A 15,485-nucleotide genomic window follows, 5' to 3' on the forward strand; every position below is an offset into this window, starting at 1 on the left:
CTCTCCGATTCATGGCCGGCTACGGACTACAGCACTTCCTAACTATCGTGAATACATCATGAGAGACAATAATTTATTAAAACTGGTAAAAATGTCTTCCTCACGTAAGAGGCACCTTACATTCTCCTTTAGAGATGAGGGTTTAACGTTCTGTCGACGATGGAGTCCTTACAGACGGAGCACAAGCTCTCACTTAGAATTGGGCGTGAAATACGGCAGTGCCCGTTCACACACCAACCGTCCTGGTAGTCTCCTTAAGCCATTTATGGAAACTACAGAAAACCAAAATCTGGCTGTCCTGACAGGCATCTGAATCTCCGTGCCGCGGAAAACAAATCCAGTGTCTTAAGTATTCGGTCGGATATGAACTGCTACAGAGAACAACGGACAGATTGCAGGGACAGGTCAAAATAACAGAGAGATTGCTAGTTGGTTAAATGCTCGGCTACATGTTGCGTATACTGGGTGTCCCAGGAGGTATGGTCAATATTCATGAATATGACAGGAACGATAATTCGAAGCAAAAAATCGAGTAAACAAGGGCTCAAAAATATTTGCCTCAAGAGCTATGAGAGCTTCTTCATCTTCGATAGTTTGAAACAGCTTTCTTCTACTGCGGGTTCTTTCCTTGCTGTACTTTGAGAGGCGGTAGTATGGATAAAAACAAGAAAAAAATTTCCGGTAGACATGGGCTCTAAAGTGCATACCTTAAGAGCTATGAGCACTTGTTCATCTTCGCTACTACGAAACACACCTGTACTACTGAACTCTTAAGGTATGCTTTTTAGAGTCCATATTTACTAGACTTTCTTGGTTGGAGTGATCTTTTGTGTCATATATCTGACCACTGACCATTTCTTCTCGGACAGCCTGTTTGTTGTACTAGGGTATTGTGACCACGAGGTCCAGAGACGAAACGCAAGAGTTCGCAACAGATGCCGATTATGAATTGTGAAGTCGGACACTCGAAAAATATCACCTGTTGTTGGTGCATCCGCCGAAAGTGTACACGTTGACCAATTACGCAAGAGACTTTATATGAAAGTGAGGTGACCTTCTTCGAGTAAAAAAGTCACAATACGTAAGATGAGGGAGCATTTACAGGTGGCGACCAACGCCGTGCATAGCAACTGATCACTGGACACTTGGCCCTTTTAAAGATGAACACCAGCTGGTTTCGAAGGCGACAGCAGACGGTTATGAATGAGCGAGATGCTGAACGGCATCATCATTAAAAAATCCATGCAAGGATTATCTTCGGTCGAGGGAATTTCTGTATGTCGAATGATATAAGGTGCAGTCAATGAAAACAAGACAGACGGAGTACGAGAGCCTTATTCGAATTTGTTGCAGTATGCACTGATGACAATGAAAATCCGTGCGTGACCGGGACTCGAACCGTTATCTTCCGCTGCACGCCAGCGGTCGTCTTGACCGCATCGGCCACACGAGCTCGCTCTCAGGACCGACCCAAATTCCACATGTGGAAACGCAGTTATTAGGTGTGAGACACAATGTTGTAGCGCCTATGATGTTCTAATGTAGTTCGCAATGTCCTTCAGAAATGAATGCATATCTGAAGGACATTTCAAGGTACATTAGAACAACACAGGTTCAGCAATATAGTACCGATGGAAAAAGTAAGTAAATTGTTTATAATTTCAAAGGTAATCGCCACAACTGTTAACACATTTATCCCATTGTGAGACAACACGGTCAGTGCCTTCATGTAAAAAGTTTGGGGCCGCCTACGGAGCCATGTTTGAACCCAGGTATCCATCACTTCGTCCAAAGCAAATCGAATATCTATCTTCTGGGCTCCAAAAATATGGAAATCACATGGGGAGAGGTACAAAAGGGGACCCTTTGTGGGCCTATGAGAATGAAGTACCTCATGTTCATATACGTCTTTATGCCTGCGAAGTTAATCATGATTACATTCTAAAAGACGAGAATCTTCAACCACACAGTATTCTTATAGCTGGCGAACACCTTCAGTCAGCACAAATACCGGACGGACAATTATATTCCAACAGAAAAAGCCATTCCCTGATTCACTAATCACTGCTAGCCCTAAGCCAACGTAGGAGTCTAAAAATTCCCTTGGTGTTCTACTTTCAGTCAAGGCGACACAGCAAGCACTTCACATTGCGGAAAAATATCAGAATAAATAAATAACAAGAGCATCTCCTCTTGGCCACCGCCTAAGCTGCAACCTGTACCGTCACGATTGGTTCTATCACTGTGTAGATATTCGCGGACGGTAATGAGGAATTTGAGAATAAAAACTTTCGCCGATTCGGACATCCGCAGGTAAATCTGCGGATAACCACATTAATAATTACTTTGTGGCTAAAAATTAAAGGACAGTGAGAGTATTACGATAATAACTTTTATTATTGTTTTAAGTGAGTATTGTTACCGCTGCATTGGTTTCAATGTACAGTGTCATGGATGGGGTAGCAATCTACAAGGTCCTTCTTCCACAACCGCACACGTACATCCAGTTTCCAACGTACAAGCAACTGCTTCACTCTTGAATCATTCGTGTTTCGCTTGCAATAACAGAGGTCAGTTACGCAATTACCGAAAGCTGCCACAGAGCTACTTGAAGCCCCTTTTAATATACAAGAAATGTATTCGCAGTTATGAATTGTGATCAGACTTCAGCTGCACAGTGTACTGATGACAATGGAAATCTTTTCCGGACTGGGATTCGAACCCGGATTTCGCACTTCAAGCGAGCGGTCTCCTTAATCGCCTTTTTTGTTATTATTATTTATTTTTTGAGTGCAATCCTTGCGCAGGGACATGTTAATATTCTCTGTATCGTTCTAATTTTTGAATACGTACCGCTGAAGCGGGTACACCTCGACCACACGAGCACTCCTCCAATACTGTCCCAAACTTACGTTTGCCACCGTGTGTCTACGTTCCGTACTCCTGTAACTGCTGTGATTCCCGTACACGGAGAGACTTACGGTTATCGTAGCGGCCTTGACGTGGCATGAAATAGTATATTGCAGTGCCTGTGTTTTTACTATGTACTTCAGACGTGAATGCAGGAATCAGGACAATTTTGCGAGTACAGGACGTAGACACGCCGTGACATAAGTGTATGGAAGTCTGGGTCACTCCTGGAGGCGCCCTCGGATGGCTGTTGAGGCGACCCCTCGCGTAAAGCGGCAATTCCGGATTTGAGTCCCGGTCTGGCACACGCAGAATTTTCATTGTCACCAATACACTGTGCAGCTGGAGTCTGATCACATTCGCAACTGCAATTACATTTCTTGTTTTTCGTACAGTGTCGATTGCAGCAGTGCCAGATCCTTCAGACATGCATGCATGTCTGAAGGACGTTGCGGAGTACGTTATAAAAACATAGGCACTGCAATGTAGTAGGTTAATATACATAATCTATCAGAATCTTCGCCTCATTGTTTGAATCGACATCATGTATCGGTATCTTCTCTTCACGCTCTGAATGCTGTTTCTTCGTGTGTCACATACACGTCATAAATAATCTTGTGAGTAATATCACTGAATTGCCCGAGTTCTTTTTAAATATATTTAAAACTACACAACATAGCGTTTATTACATCGAAAAGTATAACAATAGTTTAGAGTGGCTCAATGGCCGCGTTCATGTCTTTCAATCGGACGCTACTTCGGCGACTTGCGAGCCCCTAACCTACCCCAGTTATACAACCAGCGAAAGGCGGCCTATTGTTTAACGCAGAATCACATTAATGTATCGTTTCTGGTGATCTTCACATCACTGAGAGGTGAAGGTTACATGGAAGTGAGGCTGAAAAAATTCGTGGCCGACCGGAATTCGATCCCCTGTCATTTCGGCTTCCAGTCATACATTTTACTACTTTATTTTTGTATTTTGCTTCTATTTGTTTTTTCATAGTTTTTCTTCTGCGTTTCTATGCGGCTGTCGTATGACATCTCTCAGATTCTATCGATGAGAACTTTGCTCAGTTTTTTTACATTTTTTTATTGCAGAGGGTTGCCAATTCCCTGACCGAACATGATGGGTTACCGTGCCGGCAGAAAACCAGTACGCCACCAGTAACGAGTTAACCTGGTTCACTGTTTCTTTGAATTTGATAATAACTTTAAACAGCATGCAGTGTGAGACAGCTTGTAACTCGATATTACTTGACTTCCTAATGTTCCAGAAATTTTCAGCAAAAAATTTCACACAATTCTTTTCATTGATCACGACAGATAGTAGCAACTTAGAGAACGTATCAAACCTATGATAGGCTGTGCTGTGTTACAGGGCGGTCATATTCGGCCTTCAAGTCCTTCAACAGACGAAAACTTAGGGCACTCCACTGTAAGACATCCGGTGTACCGAACAGGTTAAAGGGGTCTAGTAAAAGTTTAATATCTGCGGATGTTGATATCGATAAACTAATTTCGGATGCTGTGCGGATGTGGATCTCAGTTTTCTTATCCGCGCAGGCCTGTTATGTGTAACCAGCTACTGCATTCTTTTGGACAACAGCGGTGGCGCTTTTTGTACAAAGTGATTCCGTAATGATGTTACGAACTTCCAGTTATGGGGAGAAGGGTAAATGTAGCAATCTGAGGTAAGGATCCCTGGTCCGGCGACGACCGAATAGAAAGTTATAAGCAAAAATCGTTCTTATAGCCTTGGCGGTGGACTTCTACTACTGCAGGCTTGTTGCTCTCCATATTTTGTCAGGAAGTAGTGTGGATGAAAACAAGAAAAAAATGTTGTAAACAAGGGCTCTACAATGTATACACTAAGAGCTATAAGCAGTTGTTCAGAGCTAGCAGCACTTGTTCAGTAGAAGAGATGTTTCAGAGTAGCGAAGATGATAAAGTGCTCATAGCTCTTAAGTTATGCACTTTAGAGGCATGGTTACTGGACATTTTTTCTTGTTTTGGTCCATACTACGTCCTAATGCAATATAGAAAGCAAAGAGCTTGCACTAGAAAACCGTCCTCTGTCAGAGGTATCAGAAAGATTTTCGCATGTAGCTTTCGACTCATTCGTTTGCGGACCAGGGGCCATTACCTCAAACTGATACACTGACCCTTCTCCATCATCCCTATAGGTTCGTAACATCATCACGGATTCATCCTGTATGTCGATGACAGGTTATTTCAGACTGCTACAGGAGCTGCGCCAGAATGTGACTCAGGCTTAGTTAGTCTAAGCAGAGACGAGATGCCTGCTGTCTGCACTGAACTGCTATAGTTTTCAGCCGCCTGTCTGAGAGCTGTTCTTAGATAGGGCGCCTTATCTTGTTGATTCAGCTGGTCAGTCGGTGCGTTGTTTTAGTGTGAACTTTGGCTGCGCCGCAGAAGGATATTTGTTTTCTATTGGCGAAAATAAACTGCGACCGGATGAAGTGAGTACTACCAGTATCGTTTCAGGAATACGTCCACTGTAATAACATCACTTGATAATGGAGCAGTTTGTGTTTAGAAACTACTGGCGTGTATTTTATATCGAATTAAGCTAGTGGCTGTAATGAGAGAAAGAGTGTTGCTGGCAAGCGTGCCCTGTAATTTTAAACACTGACTTGACAAGTGAGAAACAACTACTGTAGGGTAATTTTTTGTTTTGTTTCGTTTTATTAATGAATTCTATCGTTGCTTCAATGCAGGCGTTTCCTGACGATGGGTTTGTAAGCCGAAGCTGTTTCTTGGCGCCCCTAGACACCAACAGAGGATTCATAGTTCTATCTTCCATATAAATTTTATATGTGTGACATTTCCTTTAATCATTATTGGGCTATTCGTAAATAAAAGGCACAATTCTCGTGTACGTTAAGGTACGGAGGATTAATAACATTTTGTAGAATTTTCAGTGTTTATAGCGTTCGCGGTACCGAGTTCATAAACATACTTGAATCGTCAGTGATGCAGTAGCTTTTCTTTCTGCATCTGGATCTCGTTAATGCTTATTGTGTCATTGTTGCGAAAGGATAACGGGAAGAACTCTGGTTTTATTACTCCGAATGCCTTTAGTAGATTCTGATTATTTAATACAGGCACTACACGCATTCTGTAACTAGCTTTTTTTAGGGGAAGATGGTAGATAACCGAAACCGGTTCTAATAATGAAATATGTGTGTCATGCACTTGCTAAAATATATATCAGCTGTTAGCAGTCTTCTACAAAAAGTTAAATCTTTTTTCTCATTTCATCCACCCTTATTTGCATGAAGACTGCAAATTAGTTACTTAGACTCTTGTAGATACTTTGTTTTCGATAATAACACGCGAACTGAGTGCACTTCACCGTACACCACTACGCAATGGCTAGTGCTTGAAGATTTCCAACGGCAATGCATTCAAAACAAAATCCTGTGGATTTCACTACCTCATTTCTCGTTGCTGGCGGTACCGTAATAGTGTACACTTCCTTTGACAGTTAATAGCTCGTATTAGCAGAGTTAGACGTACAGGCTCAGCCATTGTATTCGCTGTTTGACGTGAATATACGTGATTGTTGTTGTGACCTTTCCTCATCGGGGCTGAAGTGAAGTGCACATGTTCACTTCTAAAACGCTCTATCAGTTTGTGTCTTAGCTAGTTTCTGGCTTTGGAAGAACGACGTCATACCGGTGCCTTCAACATTGCTGTTATGATCCACTCTTTATTGCATGTTTCTTAAATTGTCACATAATTCCAACATCGGCATCATTTTTTAAAATTTCTTTGTACCCTGTCAGTGTAAACAGTTTCGAGATTGAAACTTCCTGGCAGATTAAAACTGTGTGCCCGACCGAGACTCGAACTCGGGACCTTTGCCTTTCGCGGGCAAGTGCTCTACCAACTGAGCTACCGAAGCACGACTCACGCCCGGTACTCACAGCTTTACTTCTGCCAGTACCTCGTCTCCTACCTTCCAAACTTTACAGAAGCTCTCCTGCGAACCTTGCAGAACTAGCACTCCTGAAAGAAAGGATATTGCGCAGACATGGCTTAGCCACAGCCTGGGGGATGTTTCCAGAATGAGATTTTGGGTAGGTCAATTGGTAGAGCACTTGCCCGCGAAAGGCTAAGGTCCCGAGTTCGAGTCTCGGTCGGGCACACAGTTTTAATCTGCCAGGAAGTTTCATATCAGCGCACACTGCGCTGCAGAGTGAATTTCTCATTCAGTTTCGAGATTGGATTGAGGAAAAACAGAGAAACGTTAAGATGTTTTTAATGCTTCGGGTATTCGACATAGGCTCTCTCCACTTGAGTAAAACTCACAGAGTGTTCATACAACTTCGTGAAACTCACAGAAAGTCTCTCTTTGGGATGTTGTTCAACTTGCACGTCACATTGGCTTGTGCATGCTGTGCGGTCAAACCGGTGACACTTCTTGTGAATTTGTGCATCGTCGTCGTTTTGTGGTAGATTCGTACTGACACCAGTAAGTCTTGTCACCCGTGATGATTTTTTTCTGGAAAAGAATTGTTCGCGTTCTGCATTTCAGTCAAGTCGCGGCAGGCGTGCACGTATCGTTGTTTTTGCTCGCGCATCAAGATGTGCGGAACGAACTTCGCACACACTTTTCTCTTCTGCAAAACTTTCTGGAGAATGTCTTGTATACTCGATTTAGACATGTCACTCCATTGTGATTTGTGACACAACAACAATGACGCACTACGTTTGCACGTTCACTGCTTCGCTGTGTATTCACAACAAACTGGTGGAATGCACATCTGTTGGTTACAGATGTTAGTTCAAGATGCCGCCGTAGTTAGTGCACTGCCGTTGCTTATACGCCAGGAAAGAAATCTGTCGCGGAACTTTTTGGACGGACGTGCACACAGTAGCAGCTCTCATGTTTCCCCCGAATTGCGATGTTGCACCGTGTATATAGACAGCTTCTACTCTATATATGTGTGAGCGTAGCAGTGCATCTAACGACTTGGAACCAGTGTCGAATTAAAACTGAATAGCCAAAAATCCGTGATGAACAGCCTTCGAAAATACGCTTTTTTGTGATAGATGACAGTACTAATATTTTCGCTCTTACCTTGGTTCTGTTGCAGATTGGCTGTGAAATGACCGTAGTCACGTGTAGCTAGTAGGGAATGTAAGCTTCCGTTGAGCGCGCGCTGGCCGTCGGTCTGTTCACCTGCGATCGGCAGCGACACAGCTACACGGCATATGTCGATCAAGCCATCGATTTTACTTTGTGTGAACATAAAGAAGCACACTTACAAGTCACATTAGGCTTTCGCATTTTTTATTTGGACGTGTCATTAAATTAAAAATGGGTTCCATCCCCGTTTCTGATCAACGATGTTTTGCAGCAGTTGTTCATGCTAGCCTATTCTGTACAAATCTCTCCATCTCTGCAAAACTATTCCAGTTTACATCCATTTGACCTGCTTACTGTACTTAAGCCATGGTCTCAACCTAAGCTTCCGTGGAGTCTCGAAATGACGATTCGTTGAATGCCTCAGGATGGGTCTCATCAATTGATCCCTTCTTTTAGTCAAGTTGTACCATAAATTTCATTTCTTCCAAATCCGATGTAGTACTTCCTCATTGTTTGTCCGATCTACTCCCAGTTACATCTATGGTCTGCAAACCACTGTCAACTACATCTGTACTCTGCAAACCACGACGAAGTGCATTCCAGAGAGTACGTCCAGTTTTAATATTTACTGTGTTAGAACTTCTTCCCCTTCTGTTCACGTTTGGGGCGCAGGAAGAACGATTGCTTAAAGGCCTCTGTGCATGCTTTAATTAGTCTAACCCTGTCTTTGCGACCCCTATTGGAGCCATATGTAATTGGTTGCAATATTCCTAGATTCAAAGTTGGTTCTAGAAACTTTCTTAGTAGGTTTTCACGGGATGGTTTACGTCTGTCTTCAGGTGTCTGCCAGTGCAGTTCTTTTAGCATCTACGTGGCACTCTCCCATCGGTCGAACGAACCTGTGACCATTCGTGCTACTCTTCCCTGCATACGTTCAATATCCCCCGTTAGTCATATTTGGTATTGGTCCCACACACTTGAGCTATATTCTAGAATGGGCGGTGGTGGTGGTGGTGGTTGTGGTGGTGATGGTAAGTTCCTATGGGACCAAACAGCAGAGGTCATCGGTCCCTAGGCTTACGCATTACTTAATCTAACTTTAACTTTCAATAAGGACAGCACATACTCACCCATGCCCGAGGGAGGACTCGAACCTCCTACGGGGGGAGCCGCGCGAACCGTGGCAAGGCTCCAGAATGGGTCGCACGGGTGTTTTGTATGCAGTCTCCTTTGTAGACTGATTGCATTTCACCAGTATGCTACCAATGAACCGCAGTCTGCTTCCTGCTTTACCTGCAACTGAACCTATGGGATCATTCCTTTTTATATCCCTGCAAATTTTTACATCCAGATTTTTATATGAGTTGACCGATTCCAACTATGACTCATTGATGTCATAGTCGTAAGATACTATGTTTTTTCGTTCGAATGCTCTTCGGAAATCGAGAAGTGCTGCATTTTCTTGCTTGCCTGGAGCCAAGCAAAAAAAGTGCGAGTTGAGTGTCACATGAACGATATTTTCGGCATCCATACTGGTTGGCATGGGAGATGGCATTCTATTGTAGGTATCACTTCAACATTCCCCTGTAGCACAATATTATGTTGCCACCCACCTACATAGGGAGAAATGATCATCACGATAAAATAAGAGAAATCAGGGCTCGCACAGAAAAATTTAAGTGCTCGTTTTTTTTTCCGCGCGGCGTTCGAGAGTGGAACGGTAGAGAGACAGCTTGAAGGTGGTTCCTTGAACCCTCTGCCACGCACTTCATTGTGAATAGCAGAGTAATGACGTAGATATAGATGTAGATTGCAAAAAACTGCGTGCTCTTCTTGTCTAAAGCCGGTCGGTGTGGCCGTGCGGTACTAGGCGCTGCAGTCTGGAACCGCGTGACCGCTACGGTCGCAGGTTCGAATCCTGCCTCCGGCACGGATGTGTGTGATGTCCTTAGGTTAGTTAGGTTTAAGTAGTTCTAAGTTCTAGGGGACTGATGACAACAGATGTTAAGTCCCATGGTGCTCAGAGCCATTTGAACCATTTCTTGTCTAAACTGTTTATCGCCCACGTTTCAGTTCCATACAAGGCTACTCTCCACACATAAACGTTCAAGAATGACTTCCTCGCTTCTAAATTTATTTTTGATGTCAACAGGTAACTCTCTTTCAGTTATGTTTTTCTGGCTATTTGCGTATCTGCTTTTTATATGCTCTATATTTCGACCTTAATACCATGTTTCATCACCCAGACTATTTCTCTCAGCATCACTTTATTTAATTTACTGCATTGCATTATCCTTGTTTTACTTCTGTATATGCTCTTCCAAAACGCTATCCGCTCCGTTAAACTACTTTTCCAAGTCTTTACAATGTAATCAGCAAATGTCAAAGTTTTTATTTATAGTCCCTGAACTTTCTTTCCTTTTCAACATTTCTCTTGTCTTCCTTTCTGCTTGCTCTGGATATAGATTGAATAACATCTGTGATAGCCTACAATCCTGTCCCATTCTCTTCTGAACTCTTACGTCCATTTCATGTCCTTAGACTCTTATAACTGGAATCTAGTTTCTGTACAAGCTGTAGATAGCCATTCGCTCCCTGTATTTTATACCTGTTACCTTCACAATTTCAAACAATGTATTCCAGTCAACAGTATCAAAATTTTTCTCTGTTGTGTTGTGGTCTTCAGTCCTGAGACTGGTTTGATGCAGCTCTCCATGTTACTCTATCCTGTGCAAGCTTCCTCATCTCCCAGTACCTACTGCAACCTACATCCTTCTGAATCTGCTTAGAGTATTCATCTCTTGGTCTCCCCCTACGATTTTTACCCTCCACGCTGCCCTCCAATACTAAATTGGTGATCCCTTGATGCCTCAGAACATGTCCTACCAACCGATCCCTTCTTCTGGTCAAGTTGTGCCACAAACTCCTCTTCTCCCCAATCCTATTCAGTACCTCCTCATTAGTTATGTGATCTACCCATCTAATCTTCAGCATTCTTCTGTAGCACCACATTTCAAAAGCTTCTATTCTCTTCTTGTCCCAACTATTTACCGTCCATGTTTCACTTCCATACATGGCTACACTCCATACAAATACTTTCAGAAATGACTTCCTGACACTTAAATCTATACTCGATGTTAACAAATTTCTCTTCTTCAGAAACGCTTTCCTTGCCATTGCCGGTCTACATTTTATATCCTATCTACTTCGACCATCATCAGTTATTTTGCTCCCCAAATAGCAAAACTCCTTTACTACTTTAAGTGTCTCATTTCCTAATCTAATACCCTCAACATCACCCGACTTAATTCGACTACATTCCATTATCCTCGTTTTGCTTTTGTTGATGTTCATCTTATATCCTCCCTTCAAGACACCATCCATTCCGTTCAACTGCTCTTCCAAGTCCTCTGCTGTCTCTGACAGAATTACAATGTCATCGGCAAACCTCAAAGTTTTTATTTTTTCTCCATGGATTTTAATACCTACTCCCTATTTTTCTTTTGTTTCCTTTATTGCTTGCTCAATATACAGATTGAATAACATCGGGGAGAGGTTACAACCCTGTCTTACTCCCTTCCCAACCACTGCTTCCCTTTCATGTCCCTCGACTGTTATAACTGCCATCTGGTTTCTGTACAAATTGTAAATAGCCTTTCGCTCCCTGTATTTTACCCCTGCCACCTTTAGAATTTGAAAGAGAGTATTCCAGTCAACATCGTCAAAAGCTTTCTCTAAGTCTACAAATGCTAGAAATGTAGGTTTGCCTTTCCTTAATCTTTCTTCTAAGATAAGTCGTAAGGTCAGTATTGCCTCACGTGTTCCAGTATTTCTACGGAATCCAAACTGATCTTCCCCGAGGTCAGCTTCTACTAGTTTTTCCATTCGTCTGTAAAGAATTCGTGTTAGTATTTTGCAGCTGTGGCTTATTAAACTGATTGTTGGGTAATTCTCACATCTGTCAACACCTGCTTACTTTGGGATTGGAATTATTATATTCTTCTTGAAGTCTGAGGGTATTTCACCTGTTTCATGCATCTTGCTCACCAGATGGTAGAGTTTTGTCATGACTGGCTCTCCCAAGGCCGTCAGTAGTTCCAATGGAATGTTGTCTACTCCGGGGGCCTTGTTTCGACTCAGGTCTTTCAGTGCTCTGTCAAACTCTTCACGCAGTATCGTATCTCCCATTTCATCTTCATCTACATCCTCTTCCATTTCCATAATATTGTCCTCAAGTACATCGCCCTTGTATAAACCCTCTATATACTCCTTCCACCTTTCTGCTTTCTCTTCTTTGCTTAGAACTGGGTTTCCATCTGAGCTCTTGATGTTCATACAAGTGGTTCTCTTATCTCCAAAGGTCTCTTTAATTTTCCTGTAGGCAGTATCTATCTTACCCCTAGTGAGATAAGCCTCTACATCCTTACATTTGTCCTCTAGCCATCCCTGCTTAGCCATTTTGCACTTCCTGTCGGTCTCATTTTTGAGACGTTTGTATTCCTTTTTGCCTGCTTCATTTTCTGCATTTTTATATTTTCTCCTTTCATCAATTAAATTCAATATTTCTTCTGTTACCCAAGGATTTCTACTAGTCCTCGTCTTTTTACCTACTTGATCCTCTGCTGCCTTCACTACTTCATCCCTCAAAGCTACCCATTCTTCTTCTACTGTATTTCTTTCCCCCATTCCTGTCAATTGTTCCCTTATGCTCTCCCTGAAACTCTGTACAACCTCTGGTTCTTTCAGTTTATCCAGGTCCCATCTCCTTAAATTCCCACCTTTTTGCAGTTTCTTCAGTTTTAATCTACAGGTCATAACCATTAGATTGTGGTCAGAGTCCACATCTGCCCCTGGAAATGTCTTACAATTTAAAACCTGGTTCCTAAATCTCTGTCTTACCATTATATAATCTATCTGATACCTTTTAGTATCTCCAGGGTTCTTCCATGTATACAACCTTCTATCATGGTTCTTAAACCAAGTGTTAGCTATGATTAAGTTGTGCTCTGTGCAAAATTCTACCAGGCGGCTTCCTCTTTCATTTCTTAGCCCCAATCCATATTCACCTACTACGTTTCCTTCTCTCCCTTTTCCTACACTCGAATTCCAGTCACCCATGACTATTAAATTTTCGTCTCCCTTCACTATCTGAATAATTTCTTTTATTTCATCATACATTTCTTCAATTTCTTCGTCATCTGCAGAGCTAGTTGGCATATAAACTTGTACTACTGTAGTAGTTGTGGGTTTCGTATCTATCTTGGCCACAATAATGCGTTCACTATGGTGTTTGTAGTAGCTTACCCGCGTTCCTATTTTCCTATTCATTATTAAACCTACTCCTGCATTACCCCTATTTGACTTTGTGTTTATAACCCTGTAGTCACCTGACCAGAAGTCTTGTTCCTCCTGCCACCGAACTCACTAATTCCCACTATATATAACTTTAACCTATCCATTTCCCTTTTCAAATTTTCTAACCTACCTGCCCGATTAAGAGACCTGACATTCCACGCTCCGATCCGTAGAACGCCAGTTTTCTTTCTCCTGATAACGACATCCTCTTGAGTAGTCCCCGCCCGGAGATCCGAATGGGGGACTATTTTACCTCCGGAATATTTTACCCAAGAGGACGCCATCATCATTTAATCATACAGTAAAGCTGCATGCCCTCGGGAAAAATTACGGCCGTAGTTTCCCCTTGCTTTCAGCCGTTCGCAGTACCAGCACAGCAAGGCCGTTTTGGTTATTGTTACAAGGCCAGATCAGTCAATCATCCAGACTGTTGCCCTTGCAACTACTGAAAAGGCTGCTGCCCCTCTTCAGGAACCACACGTTTGTCTGGCCTCTCAACAGATACCCCTCCGTTGTGGTTGTACCTACGGTACGGCTATCTGTATCGCTGAGGCACGCAAGCCTCCCCACCAACGGCAAGGTCCATGGTTCATGGGGGGGAATTTTTCTCTAAATCTACAAATTCTATAAACGTAGTTTTGATTTTATCAGTTTATCTTCTAATATCCATCGCAGGGTCAGTATTACCTCATGTATTCCTACATTTCACCAGAATGCAACGTGACCTCTCCTGGGTCTGCGTTCTACAGATTTTCCATTCTTCTGTAAATACTATAATTCCTAACCTTAAGATATGGAACAATAAAAAAGTGCCCCCAGTCACGCACTGCACAGTGATTCGCAGAGTACAGATGTAGATGTAGATTTAGGAACAGTACCGCGGATTATCCGCCCATGTGGAGTTCTCTTGAACTTGTCATCGCGTGCCTACCACCAAATTTACCGATGCGACTGTTAAATAATCTGTCGAGTTCAAGGTAATGATTTTTCAATTCTTATAGTGAAATCATCATCTGGTAATGTATCGTTTCAATTTACGTTGCTTTCACAGGTATCATATGGCCTCTTCTTTTCTTCTCTACATTCACAGGTCTTACAGTGCATGTAAGGTAATACTAGTTCTCGTCCTTACTTGCTTCTATATTTTTTGCATGGGTACTTTGTACTCTAAGGAAATCGAGAACTGTGTGTTTCTATAGCACTCGTATCTGTGTTGTTTACTGTTCTCTTCTAACTCCTTACGATGATCGTGCCAGCTTAAGGGACACCATTCCGAATCTGGTAATATGTTTTAATGCTATCGTTGCTGAAGTATTTCTATCAGTTGCATACGGTTTTACGTGACAAGTATAAGATTGTTTCGCCGTCCCATGCAATTTTACATTCTGCCGTAATATGCTGTAAGTTGTGTGCATCACCGAGAGTATGCATACTCTCAATTTTTCCATTGTCATACTTCTGATATCTAATCGAACTGACTCCTTTATCTTTACAATCAGCTCTACAAACACTTCTCTGCTACATATATCTGGAATGAGTTACGATACTGTGGACTGTAGAGATGTCAGATACGTACCGCGTTATCAGGTACCGTGCATGCGCCTTTCAAATACCGGCGCGTTATCGTGTAATTATTTATGCTTTGTTCCTCTGAGTAACTGCGCTGATCTCTGAGGATAATATCCGACCATCGTGTCTCTCACACTTGCTGCACCGCTTTCCACTGACATGTTACTGACGTTCAGTCTGTGGCTGTGGCTTCTTGATTTGCATTTTATGCTGCTCGTGGAAATTCATCTTGCAGCTTGTATTTAGGTATTACACTCCTTGTTGTAAATAGATACAATATCTTATCGATGATAAATTGTGTTTATTCATGATTTTATTAAACCAATATCTTCGTCTGGTTAAGCAGTTGAACACTTCTAATTCGCAAGCTTTTTCTCCTTTTGATACATGTTTGTTTTATTTTGTGTTGCGTTATACGATCCTTCACAACTACTGCAGATAATTATGAGTACGTCCAAGTCGCCGACCGCCGCTCGGCATGTATCACCGTGCCTATGTCCGCCCCTGGTAGCTGAGTGGTCAGCGCGACGGA

At 42.4% G+C, this 15,485-nt stretch overlaps 1 protein-coding gene and 1 non-coding gene across 2 annotated transcripts in view; one reads left to right on the forward strand and one right to left on the reverse strand.

Moving 5' to 3' along the window:
* The window catches only part of LOC126236602 (cytochrome b5-related protein-like), a 139,873-nt gene that overhangs the window by 29,145 nt on the left and 95,243 nt on the right, over positions 1–15,485 (forward strand). The window lies entirely within an intron of this gene.
* LOC126237748 (U6 spliceosomal RNA) lies at positions 2,763–2,868 on the reverse strand. The gene has a single exon (XR_007545198.1). It is a non-coding gene; the product is annotated as a U6 spliceosomal RNA (small nuclear RNA).

The sequence above is a fragment of the Schistocerca nitens genome, chromosome 2 (assembly GCF_023898315.1).
Source record: "Schistocerca nitens isolate TAMUIC-IGC-003100 chromosome 2, iqSchNite1.1, whole genome shotgun sequence".
Lineage (NCBI taxonomy): Eukaryota > Metazoa > Arthropoda > Insecta > Orthoptera > Acrididae > Schistocerca > Schistocerca nitens.